Here is a 20,702-nt window from a genome sequence, read left to right on the forward strand (position 1 = left end):
CAGCGCTCCTACAGTTGCAAGGCAGTTGCATTCTTCCCATTTTCTTTTTTAACACTGATTTCTGATCACTCAACACATACAAAGACAGACAACACTCATCATACGGCTGATAACGAACAACACTTGATTAATAGGTTCTACTGTATTCCACAGGGTTTCTTAGCAATATAGATCCAAAGGCAATATTTTCCAGCATCTCCTTGCAAACACATTCAGAGGAGCACTCTGCTCGATCACAGCTGACTTCACTCAACTTGCACCAGCACCAAACACCAGCTGCTGGCAGACAGACGCTCGCTGAAGCCAGACCAGGCTCAGGGCACATCGCTCTCAATGAAAGGGATGTCGCTGTATTTGCTCTCTGTCACTGCCCACTGCTTCACTGCCTGATCGACAATCTCATGGGAGAGGCGGTGTGCGTAGTCCAGCACTATGGCGCTCGATGGACCTTTCTCATCCACCATCCCTGCTATCAGTGACGATTTCTCCCCGCTGCACCCTTCTTCACCTTCCGCGCTCCCTTCCACACGGATAGCGTTTGATCCCGCAAAGGCATCTTTGGACTTGATGCATCCCATGGTACATTTGAAAACCCAGCTGCAAAATTCAGTTCAACAGCATGTTTTCACAGCCTGGAAGTGGCTCCTTCCTTTGTTGCACAGCGTTGCTGCTTCTTGCCAGGGGTTGCACTGTCTCCACCAGTGCTTCTTTACTTCTGGAGAAATCTGTCAAAACAGTGTTTCACAGAAATGCAGTAAATAGTTCACCATTCTCAGTGAGCTCAAAGGGGAGCTAAACTGGTTGCAGAAGCTGTAAAACCAACTCCAATAAATCTGTGCACGGTGCACCTAAACTGTGTTTTATCAGTAACACCCATCTACTACAGTCATCAGGCAGAGTCCAACTTGAATTCAAGCTTCCCTGGAATGCAGTCCCCGGGGAGAGACAAGAGCTGTAAGCCATCTATAAGAGTCTGTTTGCAATATAACCGTACAGGTCCCGGGAATAACATCTGTTTCTTCCAAACAGATGAGACAGTGCTGCTCTCCTCAGTCTGTACACAAATACCATTTAAACTGCAGTGACTGCTGCTGCTGCTAAGAAAGTAAAACAAAGAAGAGCCTCACACAGACAAAAGCAGCAGGTAACCATCACCTGACAGGACTCGAGTTACATAAATGCCAGATCTGCTCACCTTGCCAGAACAAGCGCCCTAAGAAGCACACGCTGACATGACCTCCAGGTCTGCTTCACAAGAACGTGCCAGCAGAAAACTCTACCTTTTTCCCCACACCTGAGCGGGCCCTTTAGTCAAACTGATTGAGAATGTGAACTGCTGAGCCCCACATTCCGCTACATGCAGCTTTGTTACTAACCTACAGAGCAGTTTCTCAGGCTCTTTGCTCTAGAGGGGCACAGCAGAACTGTACGATCCGCCTGACGTTGCTTGGCATGAGCTTACCACTCCCCAGAGTTAGTAGACTGCCAGCCAAAATAAAGACTGTGCTGCACAGAAACCAACTGTTCCCTATGCTTTCACCCAATGACGTCGTACTGAGGTCAGCCAAAGTTAAACATTTTTTTGTAAATAGCCTTTGAAAACATAGTTATGGCAAAGATATTAAGCTTTGTTTATTTCCCTTATATATTGAGGGAAACAGGGGCTCCAATCCAGTAATGTGATGCCAGGCAAATACTGAGAGAGGAAATCCCATTTGCAGGCAGGTGACCACAAAATGGCTTAGGTTGGAAGAAGCCTCAAAGATCATGTAGCTCCAACCCTCTGTCATGGGCAGGGATGCTAATCATCAGATCTGGCTGCTCATCCAGGGCCCCATCCAACCTGGCCTTGAGTACCTCTGGAGATGGAGCCTTCTCTGTTCAAGGCCCACGGGTAGGACAGCACTGCCCCAGCCCAGCAGCTGGCATGTGTGAGTCAGGCTCATGGTGACAAGCTTCTGTCCTCCTGCAGGATAGGACATGCGTGAGAATGGCCCTACCTCTAAAGGCAGCTGTGACTGGCAGCCCCAGGCACCACAGTGGTGGTTGGTGCTCCTGGAGGAAAGTCAGACCTGTGGGGCTTCTGAAGCCACAAAACATTTTCATACCTTTCACTTGGTATCAGAACCTCTCAGCATTTTAAAGAAACATCTGTAAACCACTTAAATCAATGCAGTGTTTATTTTGACCATAATGACATGATGCAGCAGGTGCCAGTGTGCTTTAAGACTAAGCAATGTAGCCATCAGGCCTGTGACATAGACCCTGCCTCCAGCATTGCTAGTTTGACCCAACACAGAAGATAGTTAAACTGTCATTGAGGTTTATATTGTGAGAACCTGTTATTAAATGAGTAAAAGAAAGGATGCACAAGAAACTGAATATATATTCCTGCAGAGGTTTATGAAAATCCACGAGGCTCATACCCATGTCATTCAGCCACGTGCATTGATGCAAAACTTATAATGCTGGCAGAACGTGCTTACAGACCAGAGGCCAAGGAGATGTCTGAAAGCCATTCAGACTCTGAATAATTCAAAACTTCTAAATAGTTTTGTCTCATACCTTCCTAATTTCAATATTTATCATTAATAAAACATAAATAAAATAATTTCCACTTGCAGTTCTCAAACTCTACAGAGCTCAGAGCATCTCATCTGGTAAAGAATCACTAGACAGCACTGCTGATCCGTGAGCTGCAACCTTTATCCAGGCCAAGGAATACAGAGGCTTCTCCCACAGTGCACAGATACCCTGCCTAATCCCTTCTCATTATACTCTGCTGGTGACAGTCAGAAGTTTCAGATCAGGTCTCATGACACCCCTAAGTTCTGACACTTAGTCAGAACCATAAATACTATAAATTTAAACCTCAGCTTCCCCTCACCATGGTTGGAGTGCTGTCCAAATACTCTATGCCAATGGTGATATATTAGCATATTTTTGACCCTTTAATCTCTCACATTTTGTCTAATGACTATCTGAATTTGGCTTTTTATCTATGGTTATAATCCAATTCTTTTCTATGTAATCCTTTTTTTGGTGCTCTTTAGAGAAGGTCTGTTAAATATCAACCACTTCTTGTACTTTATCCTGGTGTTAAGGTGTGTCGGCCCTACAGCTGGAGATTTCCTTTCCCCTTTTTAAGCTACTCCAGCAAATGAGTTAGGGCCAGGCAGAAGATGGAGGGAATGTGAGTAGAAGGACAAGCATTTCCTAAAGCAGATATGGAGGGATTCTGTAGGCCAGGATCTTCTTCTCGAGGACTTCCCACCTTCTTACCTCTGCCGTTTAATTGGGGCTAACTCAGATATGGGTGTGACTGTCTAACATGGAGAAAGGAGCAGGCTAGGAAACAGCAAGACATGCAAGACAACGAAATTGTTTCCTATTGATTACTAGTTAGGCTTAAAAGCAAAGTTATTGACCCTGGTTTCAATCGTGTACTCCTGCTTGTTTCATTATTCATGGAGCGCAGTACTTCCTAAGTCAGCGCAGTAGGTTTTACTGTTTGCCTGCTCTACTCTAGTTAATAATTGTTGGCACATAAATGCTTGTAAATGAAGTTGTCCTCCATCTTCTGACTGATTTCCCATTTTTCTGACAGCCACTGCTTGCGCATGTAGGATAAAGCACTGTTTAAATCCTCTCTGCCTATCTCATTTCCAGCGTTGTTCTGATAGGGATTTTAACGCGGCTGGCTGCCTCACAAAGCACACATCTTTGGGAGAGGTGAGTTCACGTTACTGCTGGCACGACGGTGCACTCAGGAACTGCACAAGGCAAAGCCAGCTGACCGGAGTCTGTTTCAGCACCCAAGCTCTTGCCTGTGGCTGGCTGTGTTTCAGAAAGCACTGCAGGGAAGGTTCCAGGCTCAGGCCAAAACCTCTGTGGATACAGCTGCTTACCTTACTGACCAGCTCTTGTGCTTAGCTCGAGGCAGAAGTTAGTGTGCTGCAGCCTGTTTTGTTGTAGTTATCCAGGAGTTAAAGCAGCACTGCTGCAAATCTTAACAAAGATTCTCTTCTTAAGGATCAGTTTTATAATAAGTGAAATGCATTTTTCAGACAAACTAAACTAACGGGTTGCACGCTGTGCTAAATTTCAGTGAAGCTATGCTCAGTAAGGCCTTAAATACCTCATGTTTAACTTCAATACTGCAAATGCCACGTGTGGTTTTTAAAAGGGTCTTGAGGACACAGCCCTGGAATCTCAAGTACAAGCTCAGGTGTTGTTTCCCATAAGCTCCTACACGCTCACACACTGCGGTAATACAAAGAGGGAAAGTCCTGCAGGAGCCATGCTGTGCAGTTGAACTCACCTCGCATGCAAGGACCACGCTGCCTCTCTGCCAGCCTTCCTCAGTGCTTCCTGCCAAATCGAGCTCATTTCTAATCACTGAAGGAAAGAAAACAATGTTAGAAAGATGCCTGCCATTTCCTATCATACCATACAACGAGGGAAAAACATTAATAGTATATACACAGTTTTATTTTGATAAAAATGTTCCATTATTGAAAACTTCAATCAGAAGTAATCACAAAAAGATAAGCATAAGCCATCCACCACTAAGAGTTTTGTTAACCTCCCTTCATACAATGAAGAGAGACATAAAAGGAAGGTTTTGTGGCTTGCAGCAGCTCAAGCTGTCACAGGCAAATAAGTCCCATCTCCTGTGTACGTGGTTTCCCTTTGGTTGGACCTCTGAAATATCTCCCTGAAGAGCAGTGCTACACTGCAAGGAATCACCCTCTCCAATGCTGTTTTATCAGTCAGCTGATTAAAAATAAGTCCTACTTTCGGAAACAGCTGGGCGTAGCTGCACCCAGTTGAGCACAGTGAGAGATTTCTGCTGCCAGAGAACTGGGCTCCTCACTTCCCAGTGTCCCTATGTGACGCCCTGTATCAGGGAGGCTCTTAGATCTTTCTCCAGCACCCATGAGGAAGGAAGCTCTGTGTGCTACTTACCAAGGACCTGGCTGCTCTGAACAAAGCATCCCCCTCGTCCCTAGCACAGCACAGATTGCTTCACGACTGGGACTCTGCAAAAAGAATCCAGACATAAGACACTGCACTTACAAAGTCAAAGTTCTGTAGTACCACAGAGTTAAAGGAATCCCTCAGTGCTGGCCCTGCAGAACTCTGCTCGCCTGTTCACCCACAGCGTTTGACTTTCTCAAAGGCAGAAGGATGACGCAGCACTTCAGACATCAGACTTAATGGCAGGCTGCAAGAATTTATGCCCGGTTCCCAACCCCAGGGCCACTGCGGGTGGGTGGCTCCCATCCCCAAGGACAGGTCGGGCAGGGTGCAGGATGGGGCTGTGCCAGGCACCCAGTGCCCTGCCTGCTGCTGAGCTTACAGCCCTCTTCTCTCTCCCCCTCTCTGTGTTTCTGCAAGGAGCCAGGCCTCTATCACCAAGCATAGAGGGACAATGGTCAGATCATCACAGTGCTTTTAGCAGGGCAACTGTAGTACCCTGCTGTAACAAAGCCCAGCAGGCATCTCTTGCTTCCTTGGATAGTTCAGACATAGCAGCCGCACAGTTTTCTGTGCTGATGGGAAAAAAAGGGAAGTTTAATGTTTATTATAAATGTTGCAGAATAGGGATAGAAATGCTGGGAAGTGTTCAACACAAGTTCTCCCTGTGACCAACAAAAAAAAAAAATAGCAATGGGACTTCTAGAACTACCCAAAAGCACACACTGCAGACATCCAACAACTGCTTACGCATACCAGCTGGATGCACAGCTACGCTTAGCAGAAGTTCTCAACCTTCCAAAAAATGGCATGCAATTGTTTTACTCCTTCTAAAGAGAACTGAAACATTAAATACAAAGGGAACCAAATCACCCTCTATTTCCAGCTGAGTGCCTTTTCCCAAACTCAGGAAGAAGCACAGCAGAGCATGCTGCCCAGACCACGGGGTGAGCTGAGCAAAGCTCACCCAGGAGGCAAACCTGCAGCACCTGGGCAGCCAGACTTCCGTGCTGCATCTCATGGCAGCAAAGTTCAGGTCCTCCATGAGATCCAGCAACGAGACAGGGTGCACCCAGCCTGCTTTCCTCCGCCCAGCAAGGCAGGACCTCATGCTCTGGGACACGAGATGTGATGCTCGCTTATATTCTGCCCTCCTCCCTCGCGGTGCTTGCTGCTGGAGGAGATAAGCGCTGCAGGTTAGGAAGGGCTGGATGCTGGAGACAAGCCGCTGCTGAGCAGGATTAGCATGGCAGTGAAAGTTTTCTCCTTATCTCTCTTACGGTACTCGCTGGAATTTCAAAGCCTTCCCCCCTACTGTGGCTGGAACTGATTAACTTCAGCAGGCGTCTAAGCCGGTCTGCAGCTGAATGGGGCGACAGTGCAGGCTGGGGGAGCGCTTTCCTTCCTATCTCCCTTCTGAGAGCCAGGCGTGACCATCAGCTTATCCTAAACGGCTTTTCAGTACGAGGATGGCTGATGGAGCTAGCAGAGGCAAAGGAAGGAACCTTTTGGTCAAAATAGCAGTAATTCAGAAAACAATAGTCAGGCAGCAAGTGCAGCTCTCGGCAGCCACAAAGTGAGGTTTCATCCAGCGTCGTTGGAGGTATGGAGTGCTGTGTGCATGGTAGCTCTGTCCTGAATGGCTCACTTGCCATAGCACAGCAGCGGGTTGGGTTCAGCTGGGAGACAGCCTGAAGGTGAGGTGAGGAAGACGTTGAAAGCTTCTTACAGGCTCGCTTAATGTCGCTGCTTGCCCAAGCAGCTACAGAAGAAACGGCAGGAAGAACCTAAAGCTACTGGGCTTCCCAGGAGTCCCGCTTGCAGGAAGCCTGGCCAAAGCTGCGGGAACCCAACTGCCGGAGTCACAGAGGGGCGCCTCCTTCAGGGGAGAGAGTAGCCGATGGCTGCGGAGATCTGGAACTCCTCAAGAACCCAGACCCGAGTGCCAAATGATGCTCAAACGGGCGAATGGAGACACGACGCAGTAAATGGGTGTTACGTTTTCAGCACGGGTGTAGAGCTGTTTCCTCGAGCAGCGTGCAAAGGAAAGCATGTTCGAGTCCCCTCTCAACAAAGCCCAGAGCACCGCGAGCGTCGGCAAAACCCCATACGCGTCAGCTGCCGCCCCAGAGCCGGTGGAGACACCAGGAGGACACGCGTGGGGCGCTCGCCAAGAGCCCTGCGGGAAGGGCAAGGCCCGGGGGGCCCGAGGAGGGGGCCGCCGTCAGGTACCTGCGGCAACACCAGGCTGCCGTGGGGTGAGCTCAACAGAAGGGCCGCTTTCCGATCCCACGCAGCGCGGCACGAGGCGACGCAGCCCCGCGCCCGCAGCCCCAGCAGCGAGGAGCCGAGCAGGCGGCCGGCAGGGCGGGGCGCGGCCGCATACCCCGCCGCCGTGGCATTCCCCGTAGCCCTCCCGCACCTGGCGGCAAGGCAGAGCAGGGCAGGGCAGGGCCGGCTCGAAGAAGAGCCGCCGGCGAGGCGGGGGATCGCAGCGAGGTGGTCGGAGCGGCCACAGGCTCGGAACGCCGCTTCGTTAACGGAGCGATACCAATCTCTATAGTTTCCGCTTTTTATTACTATATTTAGAAACCCGATTCCGACTCCCACCTCCCGAACAGCGAGGAAGCACGAGCTGCCGCTCAGCTCCCCGCGATTCCCGGCGCGGCTTACCGGGCACAGCCGCACCCCGCCGGGCGCTGGATCGGGGCAGCCCTCCCCGGCCGCTGGGGGCGAACCTCGCGGCTCCGGCAGCCCTCGCCCCGCCGCCGCCCGTCCCGGCTCCCTCCGCAGGGGCTCAGCGCTCCCCCCCGGCCCCGCTCTCAGCGCCCCGCGGCGCTCCGGGACCCGCCCGCAGCTCGGCGCCGGTCCGCCCCGCGCACACCCCACGGGCGCAGGGAGCGCCCCGCGGCCACCTGCCGGCGGGCGGCGGGCAGGGAGGCGGCGGCGCGGCCCCGCCCCTCGGTGGGTGCGGGCACCTCCCCGCCTCCGGCTCGGGATGAGCGCGGGGGAACGCGGCGTCCGTGCGCGGCCGGGCCCGGTAGGGATGCGCGGGCTGGGGAGAGCCGGGTATGACCGCACGCAGCCCCCAGCTCGGCCCGTGGGCTCTACCGCTTCACGCCCTCTCTGTTTCTCCCTATGTTTTTAACCCGAGTACGTAAGCTGCGTTAAACGGGGCTGTATTAAGACAGCGCTGAAGGACCTGGGGAGCCGGCAGCTCCCTCCAACCGGCCCACAGCCACACGGTGCCCCCCCTCCCCCCAACTCCATCTGTGCCCGCAGCCACGCACCGACCCGACGGGTTGGAAACAGGTGCGTGGTCTGAACGCGGAGATTCTGAAGAGCTCACACAGGCAGCGACCGCAACCCCCAGTGGCCAAAGCTCCCACCCGGCACGGCCTGCCTGCCTGCCCTGAGCTGCGGGGTACGGGGTACGATAACCAGAACGCAGAATGGGTGTTAGAACAGTTACACGTCTCCATGCAGCACAGGTTTCAGTCAATTGAAGGCGACAGCTCATAGAAACTTTTGTTTCAACATGTGCTGGCTGCTCATCTGCAAATTGAGATAAGATCTGGGAAATCTGTCTAGATCAGCTTAGGAATGTTTCAAACAAAAGTTAATTCACAACTTGAGTATTGGTTGCTTGAGAAAACCCATAGTATTTTCAATAAATTATGTCATACCACATCTCATTTAAATACTATTGAAAATCCCACATTTAGAAGACAAGCCGGTGTTGTAGGGAGGAACAGGGATGAAAAAGTTAACAAAAACCATTAAGTTAGAGCATATTGATGCTTTTGTCCTCTCTTTTCTGCTATGTAAGGCCTGAGACTGCTTCCCTCTCCCCTCTTCCCTCCCTTTCAGTCAGAAACCAAGGCCTGCCTGAAACAAACCTTGCCTCCATCATTTTTATATGATGGAGGCATAGTATGATTTATATTTTTATATATGTTTTAGTAACAACCACTGATAAGATGACTGCTAAGAACTGAAAAGCACAGCTATCTGACTTAGGTTCTATCTTTGGTAGTGCTTTTGTCACAGCTAACAGATGCTGAGGTAAAAGCTGGCCTAAGGGAAAAGACTTTAGGACTGAAGGATGGGACCAAGCAGCCTTTTACACACAGGACATAAAAACTACAAGAGGAAGGCAGAGATTCATTGCCGTTAGCATTTCTCCTATTTCCAGAAATAGGAGCTTGGCAGGTTGGGATGCTTTTGTAATGTAAAACCTCATTCAATAAGCACTGTGTGCTCCAGACACAACCACACACCACTAAAGGAAAGAATGTTTTCAAGAGAAAAAAATTACTGACAATTCAAGACTATTTTTATGTCTTGTGTCACATACCAAGTAGTTTCATTGTATTGGACTCTCTCTGAGACTATAACATCATAAAAACCTAATGGTTCCCTGATGCTCCTGTAGCTGTTTGCCATGGGGAACACAGTGCTGGCTGCTTGGGGCTCTCTGGATTGCAAAGGCAGCTTAGGGGCACATGCCCTTAAGGAAAGGCAGAGCAAAGGCTTTTGAAGAACTCAGAAGAAGCCAAAATAGTTTTCAAAATAATTCTGTGAATTAATTCTCGTTCAAAATGGCAACATGTTTGAAAGGGGGAAACTTCTTCCAATGGAAAGTTGTCAAGCACTTCAATTAACAGAGAGTCGTTGGTGACAGTCCCTGACCAGAGAAGTCAACTGTCTCAAACACCAGCCTCCATCTTGGTGCCACGGCAATGCAGAGGCATCTTCTCCCTTATTTTTAAGAACACTTTCTAAATGCTGACTCTGTCAGCGGTGTATGTAGATGCCAAGTGCTCAAACATCACATTCACCATGAAGGAAAACCAAAAGCACAGTGATAAACACACCCTAGGAGCCGAGGGAAAAAGGCAGCAATACCTTTTGCCTTTGTGTCTGCATGAAGCAGGAGGTGACGTTTGCAGCAGCTCTGAGCCTGACCATCGGTTGTCATGAGAGGTGGTGGGATGCTTGGTGCCAGCCTTCCATTGCCCTGCAGCTCGGTGTGTTTGGAGGCAGCCTGTGCAGTCCAGTACAGTCAGGCACGTACCCTGCAAGCGCACACCATCCTCACCCTGCAGCCTCTGCTAGAAAACAAAGCAGGGAAACAGAAAATACCAAATATTAGTATGTTTTTTTTGCTAATAAGGCAGTGTACCAGCCAGAGACACAGTCCTGATTTATATGCAAGACTTTTTTTTCTCATTTGCTCCACTTCTGAGCCCAGTAACACAATGCAGGCTTGCAGCATGGCAAGGAGATTAACTGAGCATGAGGCATTAGAATATTGCAAAGAGGATCAAAAGAGATTTGTGGCTGAAAAGCCACACACCAGAATTACAGTCAGCTGAGAAGCTGGGCAGACAGAAAGTGGGTAAATCACTTAAATTTAGAGATCTTCTAAAATAAATCCAAACGTTGGGGTATGTGCTGCAGTGTGTCACATCAGCCCTCCCTGTGACATGAAGCTTCCTTCAAAATGGAAAGTAGTTTTGTGACAATCAAATATTACCCAGCAAAAAAGCAAAGTCACAGTAAACATGGCCACGGATGTGCCAAAACCTGAGAGCCCTGAGACAGCAACAGACAAAGCAGCAGCATTGCATCATTTGCCACACAATACTAAGTACTACAGAGAAATAACAGCGATGGAAGTACCCGATCTTCTCACAGCATTCCCTTCTCCAAAGCAAAAACCACTACCAGGATTCCCAGGACAAAAGAGTTTGAAATAGAATTCAAAATAGGAAATTACATCTCGACTGAGATAAAAGCGTACTTCACTACTGCAGCCAAAGCCGTGGATCAGTGACATGCCAAGTCCCTGCTCCTCCCAATCCTCTAGCAGCTCTGGACACTCACATACTTAAAACAGAAAAGTAATGTGTTTCAGAGGATTATCATACCAACATCTGTACTCAACCTTCAAATTTTCACACTGAGATAAACCCTCACTACAAACAACAAACAAAGAACAAGTATAAGTACAGAAAACAAAGAGCAAATACAGATTTTGTACTGTATGGTACCTAGCTGGGATGGAGGAGACTGCTGTCACACGCAGGGTGCTGCGTTTTGGATTTGTAGCTACAGCAGTGTCAGTAACTCACCAGCAGGCAGGAGGCTGGGAGAGGACAGCCCAAGGGCCCCAGCTGTATTGTGCCATCCAACCCAAACAGCGCACCAATGGAACAGGCGGGCAAATGGCCTCCTTCAGAGCACAGGGCGCATGGATTTGCAAGTAGGAAATGCCTTAAAAAAAATGATGCCTTAAAAAGAAGCTGGGGAAGACATTTGCTCATTAGGGCACAGACAGAGGACTGAAGGAGGAGAGGAGTGCTATGGAAGCATCCCTCAGGGAGGCGTATGGGTGGCTGGATCAGAGCTACTGCTGCAGAGGATGGTTTCATTCTCTTAGATTGCCTTGTTGGCTGAGATCAAGCTCTGTATACATTCTCTCCTACACCAAGAGTACCTTTCGCAGTGCAAATGTCAAACAGATTCCTTTATAAAGCCACAAAATGTCTTTTACTGACACCAAAGTGGAAAGATAAATTTAAAATTCATTTTCAGAAGAGTCTAGTTTACTAAGAACTGACATCATGATTACTTTACATAACAAATGTTGTTATCTGCAGATATTATCCAATATCTAAACAATCGAGCTCATCTTATCTGAGGCTACTGTCCCATATTTTGTATCCTTTGCACTATATCAAGAGGTTTTCAGTTGCATGATCTTAAAATCAGAATTCTTGCACCAAGTGAAATTTAGGAGAGTAGACATTAAGCAGCAAGAGAAAAGATAATGTTAGGGGCATAAAATGAAATATACAACTGCACACAGATTAAACAACAAGACACTTTTCTGGGGGCACATATAGAAATATTACCTATCACCACATGGCAAAGAAGAAAATAAGAAAATCGATTTCATGTGTGGTATATGTAAGTCCCCTAACTGTGCAGTTTGGTTTCAGGAGGAAAAAATAACCTTTAGCACGGTACAAGTGATTGCTCTTTGGGGAAAAAGCATCTTGAGGAATCACGAGCATGAAAGAGCAATTCAGTTAAAATAAAGGGCAGTTATGGACAGCTTGTGTTACGGTTACTCTCTACTGAGGGGTTCAACAGAGCATCAGTACTTGGCTCAGCAGCCCGTTTTTTGGACATGGCCCAGAGTTCTGCTTTTAAATCTCAGTTTGCCTGATTTCCAGTTCATTTTGTGATATCCAGTTCTACAGCAGACATGAACATTTTGTGGAGTGAACACTGGGTCAGGATAAAGCTGGGATTAAGACCTGAGCTGCTGTGTCCGGTGACAGGGGCTCCTTTACTGAGCCAGGGCTTGAGCATGTCTGTCAGGAAGTGTCAGACATCCCGTATCACTGTGGGACGGAGTCCCAAGCCTGAACAAGGAAACACATACATATAGTTCTGTACACAGATAATATGCAAAATACAAATAACAACTAATGCCTTTTAAACCTGAGTGTTGTCTTTCACATAGTTTCAGCACATTCATAAACGGTGAAGTTTTCTGATTTGTAAATGTACTTAACACAGGAATGATAATACAATCTCCAAGACACAAACAGATCGTAAAAAATCCAGCAAGGCCATCCAAACCCCTCTGGTCTGCCAACAACCCCACAGTTTAATGTTGGAAATTAACTCCTATTAACTGGAATAACTTCTAGTTCTTCTTTTAGCTCTCCCTCCTTCTCCTCCCCCACAAGTCAGAAGTCAGCTCTTTGATGTCTGAATTTGATGCTGTTCATCCCACATAGTCCCAAGTTCAAGACCCCACTGGTGGGCTGCACAGCATCTTACTCGCTGGAAAAAGTTGGTCAAAGTCCTGACTGCCATCAGAGGCTAAGTCTCTGGGTGCAATTTCCACTGCTAACTTGTGTCACTTAGCACCAAAACAAGCCTACATTTAGTGAATGAAAGGAGTCATTCCAGGAGCTCAGCAAAGAGCCCAAACACACACAGTCCGACAAATTCTTTTCAGCAAGCGTCAACAGTACAGACAGACAGACACATTATTTCAAGGCTCAGTTCTCCTGAATCAGAGAGAACGAAATGGAATGAATTGCTTCAGCCAAACAAGAGTATTTAGTGTTTATATCTATCTCATCTATGAGCAACATCACATAATATCAGCAATTAAATACCAGCTTGATTTCTCCAACCGCTGCCACATGTCTCTGCTTATGTAGCTACTTAGTGGCTTGCAAAGGTCTCATCCCTGCAGCATCTTAGCACACCTCTGATTTTGTTCTCAAAACTGTCCTCCAAGTGGAAAATTATATTTTCTTTTTAATGGTTGAGAGAGGAGGGACAACAAAGCGGAACAGGTGGGGAAATCTGCAAAACACATAGGCTGCAGCCTGTGCATACACAGAGTGCTGAACTGGACAAGCAGACAACCACTGCTTTTATCTATAAATAAGTATTTAACAATTACTCCTTTTATGTGGATTTGTTCATGTCTCACACAGTCTGGAGAACAGAACCAGAAAATCATGCTTTCATTTTTTCATAACTGGTACTAGCAGTAATACAATGAAGCAGTGAGTTTACATCTGTACAAGTGAATAACAAAATTCTCACTGACATATTAGTCAAGACCCACGCTTTAAGATTCCTAAACCAAATAACCTTTCCTCATTGTCCAATCTGAACACCTCTGAGCTTTGTTAGTCAGCTTTTTCTATGCTGTAACATTGATCCTAGACAGCTGCAGCACGCTTACATTTGCGAACAACTTGTTACTCGTTTTCCTATGGGCATGATTTTAATTAAGGGTTTTGTAATTTTCTTTCTAAACTATTTGGACAGAATCCGTTTAAAATATGCTGGATAGAAAGCTGCTGTAAATAAAAATACTATTTAATGAAGATGGATTGATAAATTTACTTCCAAGATTCTGTGCACACTCATTATTCAAGGAACTTGTTCCAAATACATCAACAGTGGCAAAAACTTAATGTCCTGTACTAGTGAATGTAATGTATTATTGCATGGATACCACATCATGCTGTCATGATATTTGTTAGATTTTCAGGTGATTACAGTTAAGTGGAGAATATTCCTCAACTTTTTATTAAAGGGAGGAAAGAATGAGAAACATTTCTGCTTGGAAAGATGCTTGTTTGGAAATGATCGTCAAATGTGAGCCCTCCCAGGAGAGGGGAGGGAAAATCTCTTTGCAAAAGCAGCCTGTGAGCCACGTTCATTATCCTGGCCTGAAATTTGTAAGATGGAAGACTTACTTCAGTGTTACCAGAAGTTTCAAGTTTCATATGTGTTCTTCAACTAATTTAAGGTTTGGTTCTGCTTTGAACATTATGCACCAGTACCTGGCACTGTGCTGGAGCATTGCCATTTAGGAAATTCTTATTGAAAGAGGGTCCTGCTTGATGCAAAAAGGGCACTAGGGTTTGAAGACAAGAGCTGATGTCTGTTCAGATTTGACCCGCAGCCTTTGAAAGTCTATAAAGCCCTTCAAATCAATGGATTTCATTATTTCAGTACTTCTGGATCAGGCTGCCTTTGGAATATGTTGCCTTTTGTGATATCCTAAGGCTCTATATGTCTGCTTGTTGCAACGCAGAGTTGCAAAGATTTGGTTTCTTCAGTCAGCACTATAACTGCTTTTGAGTTTTCATCATGCTTCATATTTAGTATGATGTAAGGTGCTTTACATTCTCTGCATTTGACTCTGTCTGTATTGCAGGCATGAATTAAGACTTTTGTCAAAAGATGTTTGCATCCCTTTCTTCTCCCTAGCAGAAAACTAGTAATCAGATTTTAATGCTTTTTTCCCCTTGCCTATGGATTTCATGGTGGTAGAAATGTTTACAAGGGCATGTCAGTGAACTTCCTAATGCAAGTCAGTACAACAGCATCCATTACCTCCACTCCCAAAACATAGACCCCAAAGACTCAGAGCTACAATATTCTCTAGAAGGCTCTTGGAAGATTCTCAGAACCACTTTTTAGAGTCATCCCTGAGTGCTCGTCAAATGAACAAAGCCTGTTTGAGCTTCTTTTTTTCTCCCTTTTTCCTTATATACACTTTCACCGCTCTTGTGCATATAGGAAATGAAAAATAAACTAATTCTGACTTAGTCCCTGAAGTCTTTGCTACATGGCTGGCAATACTATAGGTGTCATTAAGTATAAACACCACCATGTAGTAGTAAAAACATCAGCTTTTTCTGATTTTACCTTGTAAGGAAATGTAGATTTAAGACCTAATGCAGAAAACCAATGTCTATGTGATACAACATCACATCTGAGAAATTTGGGGTTCTCATACACTGTTAAATTACATTTAAGGAATCTCACCAGTAGAAGTGCTTACTATAGCAATTATCACCACAGTAAACTCACAGTATTTAAAGCAGTGCAGTATTTAAAACTATTGCGTATACATATTTTGAACTTGATATTCTACTTTTGAGGTAAATGTAATCTGCTTAGATGTGAGACACTTTCATCTCATGAAAAAAGCCAGAACCAGCCCCAAAACAAAACAGCTTGGTTTTCCCTTTAAGGTCTGAAGTTCTCACGATGTTTAACAGTGGCTAAACTGGAAATGATTCCTCAGTGATAGCTTCCTTCTGCCTCCCAGCCAGGCAGACTTGTAGAGCAAATAATTCAGCTGAGATTGTTGAATGTACAGTCATTCAGAGGAAAGAATTGTTTGCAAAGCTTATAAGTTTTTATGTTTCTCATATATATCTATCTTATATATATATATATATATATATTTAACACACATATAAAGGAGAACAAGCTGCAAATAGCTCAATTAAAATTTTCTATCTGATGTGCAGGTATTTTTTTGAAATGTTCAAATACCTATGAACAGAATGAGTAAATAAAAGGCAACTATAGTTTATCTACACCTGTGTAATCAATACATCCCCTGAAATATCACAGACAATTACAGAGAACTGATAGCTATTCTATCTCAAAACAACAAAACCTTACATGACTGGAGCGGTTTTGGAAACAGGAGAATGGAAACAAAAAGGATACAGAGCTGGATCAGTCTGCCTGAAGTTAAAGAAGTGGAGGTATTTATTATTGAAAAGAACACAATAAACTAGATCATGTTCTGCTTTGGACAGAGAAGATGTTTTCTACTTTGCATAATAAAGGTAAAATAGACAGAATATAAAACAATAATACAATACAATATAAGGGAAAGGAAGAAGTCCATAGTGATAACGAGGTGTCTTTAGGTAACACCTATTTAGACCTCAGAAGTTGGTGCCTTCAGAACAGATTCAGAACACCCAGGTTTACTGTAATATGCAAAATGAAGTTTGGAAGGGTTATCTGGTCTCATGATTTCACATAGAATCCAAGCCTTAGCAGAGACTGCAGAGGAGATGTATGAAGCAGCAGACAATTCTGCATGCTTACACAGTTTGAGGATTTTGTTCTGTGTCAGATACATAGGCGTTATCTCTGATTCACTGCCTCACCAGTCTTATTCTGCAAGCTTACCAGGCTTGTTTAAATTAGTATGAAAAAAAAAAATCCAACAATCTAAATTCTTCAGTCTCGTCTGATTTCCTCATAGGGATGCAAAACCTGCTGTAGAGGCATATGACTATTCTGACGCTCCTGAGAATTACACTGAGCTCCATCAGCTTTCTTATCAATTACCACTTGTTAAAAAGATTCCTGTTTAATTTTGGTTCTCTATTACAATACATGCTCTTCCTGAGACCATGGGTAGAATGGCAAAACAGGTTTTCAAAAACAAAACAAGCAGAAAAAAAACCACAAACCCAAATGGACATTATTTTAGAGCCGTTGCTACTATTGCATTTTTTGATCTGCAACTGATATTTCAACTTTACTGCTTCAGTAAGTTTGCCATGGGAGACGAATGAACTGGAGCAGATACAATAAAAATGATTGATTTTATTTGCCATGCCCAAAAACTGACCCAAACCCTTTTGTGATGAATCAAAAGCATGCACTTACCACAATAAAAGCGCTGGCAGCTCTGCGCAGCTCTTCCTGTCAGCACAAATCACACGTTAGATTGTGACTCCTCCGTAATTCAACACTGGCTGAAATCATGCAGCGCTGGTCCACTTGGGCCAGCTCCTTCCAGTTCCTTGCCTTTTCTGCTGCCTTTGTTACCCTTTTGTAATTCTGCAGAAGAAAGAATGTGATAAAGGTTACCATAAAGCAATATCCTGACAGGAAATCTGACCTACCCCAAATTCAGATTTAAATATAATGCTTCAGGCTCAGCCCTGTATTGGTGGAAGAGAGATAAATATTCATTTACCGCTGCTGCAGCCTGGGAGAAGCAGAAAGCTACCACTCTCATGCTCAGTGAATATCACTTTAGAAAGAACTTCTTGTAGCAATTCTGTGTCCTAGAGCTGGTTATCAAAGAGCAACTCTTCCCCAACAACCCGCTCCCATGGGTCAGCTCAGAAAGTTGGCTGGTTTACAGGAAATGATACCTTCTCTGAAACTACTCATAACGTAAACATTAGGAGTAGTTTAGGATTTAAATACTATATAAACTAATTGAAAGGAACGTATCATGTTTGCCTGCGTGAAGAAATGACGGAATGCGGTGGTGACTGTCCCACTATCTAAAAACTAGATGGTCCTACTACATGAAAACTATGATTTGATTAAATTCTCTCCAGAAAATCAAAACCAAATTGTGCTATGCACCGGTTGTTACTGCTTCTATTAAGAATTCCTGTGAGTTTGTACGTGCAGCTCTTTGTCCTGTTTCACGAAGGGCTAACGCAGCTCCAGGCTTCCGTTCAAAGGCTTCTTGAAACAAAGAGCATCTTATCTGCTTGATAGAGCTTTCCAAGGTGCGATGCAAATAACATCCTTCCCATTGTCTTCTGGCTGTTTGTGTTCAGTATGACTCAAAGTACAAATTACAAAACTGGCTATCAATTTTCCCCTTTCAGTTCCACTTTAGTAGTACTGAATGCCTGTACAATAAGTCTAAAATTAACCTTTATATAGTAATGGCCAGATAATAGTGTTAATTTCACTGATGACTGACGAACTATTTTTATGTTGTTTGTTAAATACAACATCCTGAAAGAGGACTAATAAGTTGTAATAAGTAATAAGTTGTTCCGAAAATAATGCCTCCTATTTACTTCTATAGAGACTACAACAGATGCAAAGATCACAGTAACGCTCTCTGATAGTGCAAATTCTCAGCTACAAAACATTGTTTTTCAACGGCCACCACCAGTAGGTGCACGTTCTCAAGCTGCCCCTCTGCTGCCATCTGCTGCACAGCAACAAAACATAACATTGGCAGCAAGGTTCAGTCCCTACTGCCTACCACCAACATCCACCTCTAACTTCAAGGACCAGCGTAATGAAACAGGGGGCAATACTTTCAGAACAGCTCTTGTATGTTTCATACAATTCCAAATCCACGTTGAAATAACTAATTATTTCTTATCATTTTTATAGGCCTTTTTTCCTTTATGAAATGCATACCAGTTCTCATGTAGCACAGTTGAAAGAAGTAATGTTAATATTGCTCTAGCTAACAGGAAGGGGTATACATGAAGAAAATCTCTTTTATTACATCAAACAGTGAAGTACCCACTCCACTCCAAACATCCTGGTGCAAAGCTCACTGGGCATAAAACAAGCTTTTACACAAGCACTTACCACAAAATCAGCAGTATACAAACAACTCTGTTAATCTGGGTATCCTAGAATATTATTTATATTAACTACTCCAGATCTACTCACAAAAAGCCCTTCTGTAAGTTAGCACATACAGCACGCCTATTTTGGATACCATCATGCCTGCACAACTTAACATAGAGCTCTGGAGGAACTGTTGTATTTCAGATCTGTTACATGAAATATGTTTTGTAAGCGTCCTTTCAATTATGTGAATAGTTGATGAAGAATATGAGATGTTCTCATCATTTCCATGAAGTTCAGGGTACATGTCCACTCAGCAATGACAGGCAGCTATTTGGTACCAAGTGTTGAGTCCTAAGTTGGTGCAGTTATCTGTAGAATGGTTAAGGTGTTTTGAAAGTCTATTACTGAAGGTGGAAAAAAAAAAAAACAAACCCAAATCAGTCAATTTCTTTGTGGTTAATCCTTATTTCTCATCAGCCACTTGGCTGGCGCTGCAAATTAGGGGGCTTGATGAGAAAGAAGAGCTTGCACGTGGCAAGAAAAAAACTTGTAAATTTTTAAAGCAGCAGCCTTTATTGTGAGAAATTGGACATGTCTGTGAAAGGAGCCAGAGACGGTTCCCAAGAGAAAGGGGCAGGACAGCTAATGCTCTAACCAGTGCAGATTATTTTCCTTGAGTTGGTGCTCTTAAGGGAAGCTTCATAATGGAGCTCATAAATAAGAAACATCTTTATTACATCAACAGGAAACAAGCAACAAGGAAGAAAACATTTATAAAAGGAGAGACAGTAAAAGCTGAGTTTTTATTCTTATAGAGTAGACAACATTTAAAATATTCTACAAACAACGTCATAAGACCTCTGGAGTGGGGTTAACTTTTGAAACATTTATGTTTACAACAGCTAAACCAAAGTATTACAGATGAAAGCCTGAGGCTTTACCAGCCAACTTCTCTGGTAGATATGCCAGCAGCCAGGACAGAACTCTGCAGAGCATTCTGAGTGTCTACTTGAATATAAAATGACTGCACTGCATTGCTATGGACAGCATTACAGCATGACTTGTTATGTTCCATTCAAAAAGAGTTCTGTGAATGCATTGCCACCACAGATGCACAGTGCTGGAGCAATGTGCCAGGCCTGCAATCACAGAAAGCTCTTTTATTTTAACCACTGGAATTTGGCACATGCATACACATTCACTCTCTGAAGTTGTAGAACGTTTGCAAGACTTCATTTCAAAGCCAGCTTTTCTATTTGAAAAAAAAAAAAAAAAAAAAAAAAAAAAAAAAAACAACCAAAAGTGAAAGTTGCCTTCACCACTGCTTATCATGCTGCTGAGGTTATGCTTATCATCTGCAGACAAGGGGGTACCAGGCCTTGCAGGCTGTCCCCGTTCTGCCTACACCTGAGTTCAGCAGAGACAAAGCCATGGAGTGGAGCTGTAGAAGAGGCAGAGCACAAACACAGGGAGATCTGGCAGAGGATAGCTTGAGGTGGACCCGCAGTGATCTTAGATGAAGCCATCTTTAGATCAGATGGGTTAATTAATTCAGTTGTGGCAATAGGCAAAGATTAAAGACAGTCACCATTGTTGCATTTGCAATTGCAAAACTGCGTTTTCCCGGATTTGTTAGAACATCTCATAAGTTTTAACTTCTCGTGTACTAGGGAAAAGGAGAAGAGATGAGACAGGCAAGGGGGAAAAGAAGAGGGAAAGGAAGAAGAGGGAAAACAGGGAAAAGAGTGGAAAAAAAAAAAGCAAAAACTTCAGACTCGGAGCAGTCTGAGTCTCCACGCCCCAGTGGGTGCCATTCCCGCAGAGCCCAGCAGAGGACAGGCCGCACACAGCAAACGAGAGATTGCCAGCCCCACAATCCCTACTTCACTTTAGGGAGGAGAGTCGTTACTGTTAGAGATAACAAAATGAAGGGCTTTGGTGCTTCATATGCCTTGGTTGTGCAGAAGGGAAACTCTTCCCCGTCCAGCGCCGGCTCCTCATAGGAA

The 20,702-nt window shown here is 44.8% G+C and overlaps 1 long non-coding RNA gene across 2 annotated transcripts; it reads right to left on the reverse strand.

The window, feature by feature from the left end:
- Nucleotides 1-579: 579 nt before the first annotated feature.
- On the reverse strand, nucleotides 580-17,185 carry LOC128077204 (uncharacterized). Of its 2 annotated transcripts, XR_008204878.1 has the most exons (5): nucleotides 17,020-17,185; nucleotides 9,889-10,094; nucleotides 4,969-5,042; nucleotides 4,322-4,398; nucleotides 580-725 (listed from the first exon to the last, which is right to left on the reverse strand). It is a non-coding gene; the product is annotated as an uncharacterized LOC128077204 (long non-coding RNA). The 2 variants fall into 2 exon arrangements; XR_008204877.1 differs by lacking the exons at nucleotides 9,889-10,094; nucleotides 17,020-17,185 and adding an exon at nucleotides 7,654-7,784.
- Nucleotides 17,186-20,702: the final 3,517 nt, after the last annotated feature.

The sequence above is a fragment of the Tympanuchus pallidicinctus genome, unplaced genomic scaffold, assembly GCF_026119805.1.
Source record: "Tympanuchus pallidicinctus isolate F22 unplaced genomic scaffold, pur_lepc_1.0 scaffold15, whole genome shotgun sequence".
NCBI lineage: Eukaryota > Metazoa > Chordata > Aves > Galliformes > Phasianidae > Tympanuchus > Tympanuchus pallidicinctus.